The 7,372-nt window shown below is 35.8% G+C and overlaps 1 long non-coding RNA gene across 1 annotated transcript; it reads left to right on the top strand.

Annotated features, from left to right (window-relative positions):
• The first annotated feature begins 551 nt into the window (after positions 1-551).
• LOC122147300 lies at positions 552-6,182 on the top strand. Its single transcript, XR_006161604.1, has 4 exons — positions 552-1,064; positions 2,344-2,573; positions 2,875-2,980; positions 4,768-6,182. It is a non-coding gene; the product is annotated as an uncharacterized LOC122147300 (long non-coding RNA).
• Positions 6,183-7,372: the final 1,190 nt, after the last annotated feature.

Here is a 7,372-nt window from a genome sequence, read left to right as displayed (position 1 = left end):
CTTGTTTGCCGCTTCTCAAATTACAAATGCAGACACGGTTTTATGCAGCGTGATACGCAACACAACACGTAAAAAGACAGTATAAGTCACTATAATTAGTTATTATGTCCCCAATGGGTGCAACAAAAGCCTCGTTTATAATGGGTTTTATTGTTTTTGTCTTGTCATGCCGGGAGACACAGCATCACAGTATGGTTAGGTGATAACATTTCCATCACACGCTTGAGGAATTCGGCCAATCACAACCCACTGGATAGCTGGCCAATCAGCGTACACATTGCTTTTCAGACCGATGAGCTTTGTAAAAATTGACGAGTTTCAGAAAGGCGGGGCATAGAGGAGCATTACATAATGTGGAAAATAATGTGTTTTTTTTTTAACCTTAAACCACATAAACACATTGCATTACACCAAATGATGTTATTTTTAGCAATGTCAAATGACCCCTTTAAAACATTTATGCTTTTAATTAGTTCAGTATTACAACTACATGTGTTTTTCTTTAGATAGACAGATGTAGTATGTCTGGGAAAATACAGTGTATCTCTATAGAACAATGGTGGAGTAGTAGACCTAAACTCTCCAAACAGCTATAAAACAAGAGCAGCACACCTTATGGGCCAATCTCTGCCTATATATGCAATGCCAGGGGTCAGTAACCTGTGGCACATGTGCCAACATGGACACACAGATGGATAATCACGGGTATGCAAGTAATAGGGGAAACTCTATACCAACAAGTCCCCTAAATGCTTAACAACTAATGCTCAGAAGGTTGCTGACCCCTGATCCACAGGCTACTGTGATTGTTTTTGTTCTTGAGTCCATTGTGATGTCAGCTAGCATTGTGCTTCCTGTTTACAAGGGAAGAGTAAAATCCAATATGGCTGCCAAACAAGGTAGTTCACATGCATTCAGCCATCTTAAGGCATATAAGGAAGAGCATTGCAAGTTTACAGTTTGGAACTGTAGAAGGGAAAAAAAAGAGAATTTTGGTTAAAATCAAAGGTGTGAAAAGGGGTTTTCCAGCATCCACCGTTCAGCTTCATTTCCCTCAGCTATTTGTGAGTATATAAAGCACATGTTATGTGATCGTGTTTATGTTACAGTGGATGGATGGATGGACAGATTAACATGACAGCTATGAAGACACATCACATTTTTAGTATTTTCATATAAATTTAGGGGGTTCTGATATGACAAATTGTATGAATTAGAATTTTATAATGCACATTCATGTACTTTATACGAGTTGACATTTTATATTTTAACAATATTGTGTCATATTTATTATTATATTGTGTCATCACATTGAAACCCTGATACCTGTGGCACTTTGTGTGTTTGTTGATGTTGCAGGGCATTTGAAATTAACATTTTTTGTGAAGTGAAGTCAGCATAGGGACCTTGTGAAAACAGCTCTTGGTTATGAAGCTACAAGCCTCTGGACACTTCTTTTATTAAGTTTACTGGGCTGTCAGTAGATTAAAATGATTAATCATTATGTATGTTTATTTGCAAGTTTCTCTCTTGTTTAGCTGCCATGATACCCAAATATTTCCCACCAAATGTTGCTAGTTAAATTTCCAATATCAATTTCATTTAGCCATTAAACATTCCTCCATGTACTGTTAAATACAGTAAGAGTCTTGACTTTTTGTGTGTTTGTTGAACATACTATGACCGTGTTGATGATCTTTTTGTAACCTGTCAGAATGGAAGTTCACTTAATGTTTGTAGGGGACTTTTTAAGGAATGCAAATTAGGTTCAAACAAAGTCTTATTTTGGTGGTTTTAATGTTTTTTGTTAGAGGTTTAAATTAGTTTCTGTTATGTTGGATTGTTGTGGGCGTTTGATGATTGTGTTGTGGCGCTGAGGTAGCTGTGCTAATATTGGTGTAGTGAAAAATCAATTCTTATTTGCTCATCCAATGCATCACATTTGGTAAAAACAGATTAGCATGCTGATTTGAGCTACTGCTAATTACTAGTTAACACAAAGAGATTCATTTGAGTGTAATTGTTTTGGGGTTGAATTCAGTCCAGGACTTAACTTAATAATACAGAAAGAGAATACAAAACATTATGTGGGAAGAGGCAATAATAGATGCCAAGTCCTGAGTCTCCAGCTTTTGAGGCAACAACAGATACGACCAGGTTCTGAGCCTCCCGCTTGTGAGGAAAGAGATATTCTACATTAAGAGTCTTCGTCCAGCAAGACAGCAACAGATCCAGCATGTCCTAGTCTCCATCTTAGAGAGATAAAGTGGTACTGTTAAAAACAAGGTTAAGTTCCAGCGAGCAAACCTTCACTTCAAGGTACTTTTTTTCTGCATGTTCCAGGGTAAGGACCTTCTGCACCTACATCAGGGCCATGTCTGCATTCCAGATTTTAGGAACCTTTGGTGCTCCAGGAGATCAGCGCCCTACAGCGCTTTGTGTTCAAGGCTGTTGAAACAGATTCCTGCTCCTTTCCCCACTGCAGTGTTACCAGCACGACCACAGAGAATGTACTGTAAATATCACCTATCCAAACCTCTTCCGGAGACCTTGGCCCTATCTATATATTATCAGTATGTGATTTTATAATTTGCATTAGATATTATATAGCTGATTGCAGTTGGTAAAAATAATAGCTCATTTATTTTTTATGAATGCATAATAAGGTTCTTCACCTTATTTGTTTTAAAACAGTTTAACTTTCCATAAATAATATAGCTCTGCCATAGCGAAACCCAACTGAATCACTTGCACTTTATGCATCTTATGCACTTTATTCATTTTTCATTTATTCATTTAGTAGCTGTGATTACTCTTGTCTATTTTTTTAATAAAATGTATTTTACACTTGTCTTTCTTGTTTTGATGATACAGTAAGAGGTTCTACAAGTTAGATATCCCACCAATCTTTGTGATCTGATGTACATATAACCGCACCTTAAGTGAGACGTGATCCCAAATTCATAACATCATTAGTGACGTGAGTACCCATCACTACACTATTTTCCCTCCCTAAGGTGGCGAAAACAAATTCACTACATTTGAATAAGCTCATTGTGTAGGCACAAACTTAAATTAATTTTGTGGAAAAGTTTAATTATTATTATTAATAATATTATTTTGTGATCCTGAAAGCCTTGATTACCCGACTGAGGTATGTTAGAGTTGTTAATACTATCACTTAAAATGGTACATATTGAGGACATCTGCTGGTTAAAAGAGTGTAACTGCAATGGAAAGCCTCAAGATAAAGGTGCAATGGCTTGGAAATTACTGCCTAATGCACAACCTTTACTATATTTAAATACAATAAGTATATTTAAATATAGTAATGATTGTGCATTATTTGAAGGTCTTGTAGTTAATATAAGTGGGATTTTGATGACCATAGTTTGATCAATTTTGTGTTGACACATAAAAGTATCTCTAGGGTTTTAGCTTGTCCCATCTATAAAATTAGCTTTCTGTAAGACTTTGTTCAGGATGAGAGAGTGTTTATCTCATTTGGTTTGAAAATCAGTGTGGCACTACAAATAAAACGTCATTCAGAATTTTTTCTTTTTTCTTTTTATTTTTTTATAAGTAATAACTATCTACAGTACATTTACTTAAGTGCTGCATTGGTAAGATGGTTTAATTTAATTTTACCTTCTTTTGTGACAAAGTACTTTAAAACTCACTCTTCATTCTTCTGTTTTTCTTCACTTCTTTACTGTTGCAATTATTCAGTCATGTACTGTTAAAATTGTAGAGGAGAGGAAAACAGTACAACAGATGTTTTGTTGTTGTTTTTTTGTTTTTGTTTTTTTTATCCATGCAACCTGCACTCAGGTTGAGAACTAGAGAAAGAAGACAATACCGCATCTCAAAAGAAAGTGGTTTCCTCAAAGGTGTTGTGGAGCAGTTCATTTTTTTATTTTTTATTATTAATCTATTTTGCATTATTTCCATTGCACTGGATAGGAGGAATAAGTTTTACTTTAAGTGTTTACTATTTAAGTGTTACTGTGTTTTTGAGCAAGATGAGAAAAGGACAAAATTTATTAGTATTTATTGTTGTTTCTGTGGGGATTTAGACGTGGGTTTATGTTGGTATTTTGACTACTTATTTTTGTTTTACTCAAGCCTTGATGGGACTAATTGTGAATTCACAGCTTGAAAGCTTAAATTGATAATAAGAAATGTTGCGTAAGTAGAATAAATGACATGTTAGTATATATTTAAGTAGAAAATCATAGTTTTAAACTGTAATAATATTACTGATTTTGCTGCATTTTTAATTAAATAAATCCAGCTTTTCTGATCATACTGTATAAGACTGATTTCAAACACATAAAAGCATCTTACAGACCCAAACTTTTAAACACTGGTGTATATTTATAAAATAGACTCTTGCGTGTAGGCCTAATTGTTTATGTTTATTGATATTATTACTGCAGTATACCTTGTGTTATATATGAATGTAAACTAACTAGTAGTGATCAAAAAATCCCACACAAAATATATATATAATATATATATATATATATATATATATATATATATATATATATATATAATATATATATATATATAATTTTAAAGAATGGAGTGGTAAATATTTTATTGTTCAAATACTGGTGCAGATTAAATTATTACTGGGATTTAAAAAAAAAAAAAAAATAAAAAAAATCAACAGCGAAATGGAATGCATGACTGCTCATTCTGTCAAGTTCTGTCACTTGCAGAAGTTCTCTGATTGCTCTGCCATTGTGGGTCTGATTACAGATGACGATGACAGGGAGTATAGAGAACTGATCCAGGACATTGTGGACTGATGCCAATGGAACTGCCTCCAGATAAATGCAGGAAAAACTAAGGAGCTGATGGTGGATTTCCGCAGGCACAAACACTCTTCATTACCACTAGTGAAGATTCAGGGAAAGGACACTGAGAGAGTAGATTTTTATGAATACTTGGGTGTTCATCTGAACAATAGAGGCAGAGTAGACTCTTTTTGTTGAGGAGATTAAGGTCTTTTAGAGTGCGGGGAGCACCACCTTTTTTGACTCTGTGGTGGACTCTGTGGTGGCCTCTGCCATCTTCTATGGAGTGGTCTGCTGGTGTAGCAGCATCTCTACTGCAGACAGGAAGAGATTGATCAGGAAGGCCAGCTCAGTCTAGGTGATGCCACTGGACACAGTACAGGAGGTGGAGGAAAGGAGGATGGTAGCTAAGCTAACATTCTTGCTGGAGAACAAACTCTTACATCCTAAATGTTTGAAGGAGTAATACCGAAGGTCTTTTCTCTCTGCTGCTATCAGATGTTAAAATCAGAGCTGCTCCCAGTGAACCAATTACCATATTATAAGTGCAATTTGCTTGTTTAAATTTTTATTTTGTATTAAATAGATTTTCTTTGCTGCTGTAACTTAGAAAATTCCCCACTGTGGGACAAATAAAGGTTTTATAAATCAATCAATTAAAACATAATGTATAGGGTGTATATACATACAATATTTTAGTTTAGAAGTATTTGTTTTATTAACCTCCAATATGTAGAATTGGATTTTAGTTATTGGTCACTCATATAGTGTCCTGACATGCTGTTCCTCTCTGTTACATCCCACAAATGCAATTTCATCCTCCTCTCCAGCAGTAGCTCATAGCGTCAGAGACAGATGATGTGCCAGAGGTCGTCCAAAGAGTAATAGAAGTTTTATACTCTGTAGCACTGTACTCCAGCATTAGCAGGGGTCCCTCTGGGGCTGAATGGGGGCTGGTGGAGATCATCTCTGGTGCCAAACGGAAGCAGAAACGGGTCATAGACAGAGAGCTCTGCAGCACTGGTGATGACTCACTTGTTCAGAAGACACTGAAGTTCAAAAAATGCTTGCTGTATTTTCCAATGTTGGGCTGACAATCGGTTAATTTTTGCTCAGTATTTTATTTGGATAAAGGGAAAAATGTTTCCCATATCCTTGTTGTTAAGGTCAAAGGTCATGTGCTAGCTCACACTCTAATGTGAACTCCATATTCTCCTGTATAATACTATGTGGTCCGTAAAAGCGTGCAAAAGTGCAAAATCATCTGACATATTTTGGAAACTCGTCAAATTAGACAGATGCCAAAATGGAGATTGTTTGTTATGCCTTCAATCTCAAAAACATAACTAAGCAAAGTAAAAAAAAAGGCTGGTCTGACTGCCCATACATTATTTTTAGATACATTATATGAAGATGTGAGTATATAATATGATAGATCTTGAGAAATGTGTATTTGTTCATCTTTCAATCATCACTGTATTGCACATGTATTGAAATATGTATTGAGTATTTAAACTACAGAGCTTTGATCACAAACAAAGCATTTAGACATCATCTTACTTAGACATATAGAGTGACAACTGGTATTAATATGCACTTTATGCAAGTAGTCTGCTATACTGTTATAAAGATCTCAATGATTTACATTACATGCTTTCACAATTTTGTAGTTTTGACCATATATATATATATATATATATATATATATATATAAATAAACCCGATTCCAAAAAAGTCGGGACACTGTACAAATTGTGAATAAAAACAGAATGCAATGATGTGGAAGTTTCAAATTTCAATATTTTATTCAGAATACAACACAGATGACATATCAAATGTTTAAAATGAGAAAATGTATCATTTTAAGGGAAAATAAGTTGATTTTAAATTTCATGGCATCAACACATCTCAAAAAAGTTGGGACAAGGCCATGTTTACCACTGTGTGTCATTCCCTCTTCTTTTTATAACATTCTGCAAACGTCTGGGGACTGAGGAGACAAGTTGCTCAAGTTTAGGAATAGGAATGTTGTCCCATTCATGTTTAATACAGGCTTCTAGTTGCTCAGCTGTTGCTCAGCTGTCTTCTTTGTCGCTTCTTCCTCTTTATGATGCACCAAATGTTTTCTATGGGTGAAAGATCTGGACTGCAGGCTGGCCATTTCAGTACCCAGATCCTTCTTCTACGCAGCCATGATGTTGTAATTGATGCAGTATGTGGTCTGGCATTGTCATGTTGGAAAATGCAAGGTCTTCCCTGAAAGAGACGACGTCTGGATGGGAGCATATGTTGTTCTAGAACTTGGATATACCTTTCAGCATTGATGGTGCCTTTCCAGATGTGTAAGCTGCCCATGCCACACGCACTCATGCAACCCCATACCATCAGAGATGCAGGCTTCTGAACTGAGCGCTGATAACAACTTAGGTTGTCCTTGTCCTCTTAGTCCGGATGACATGGCGTCCCAGTTTTCCAAAAAGAACTTCAAATTTTGATTCGTCTGACCACAGAACAGTTTTCCACTCTGCCACAGTCCATTTTAAATGAGCCTTGGCCCAGAGAACGCC

The sequence above is a fragment of the Cyprinus carpio genome, chromosome A1 (assembly GCF_018340385.1).
Source record: "Cyprinus carpio isolate SPL01 chromosome A1, ASM1834038v1, whole genome shotgun sequence".
Lineage (NCBI taxonomy): Eukaryota > Metazoa > Chordata > Actinopteri > Cypriniformes > Cyprinidae > Cyprinus > Cyprinus carpio.
The sequence above is the reverse complement of the archived record's forward strand: the minus strand, read 5'-3'. Positions and strand labels throughout refer to the sequence as shown.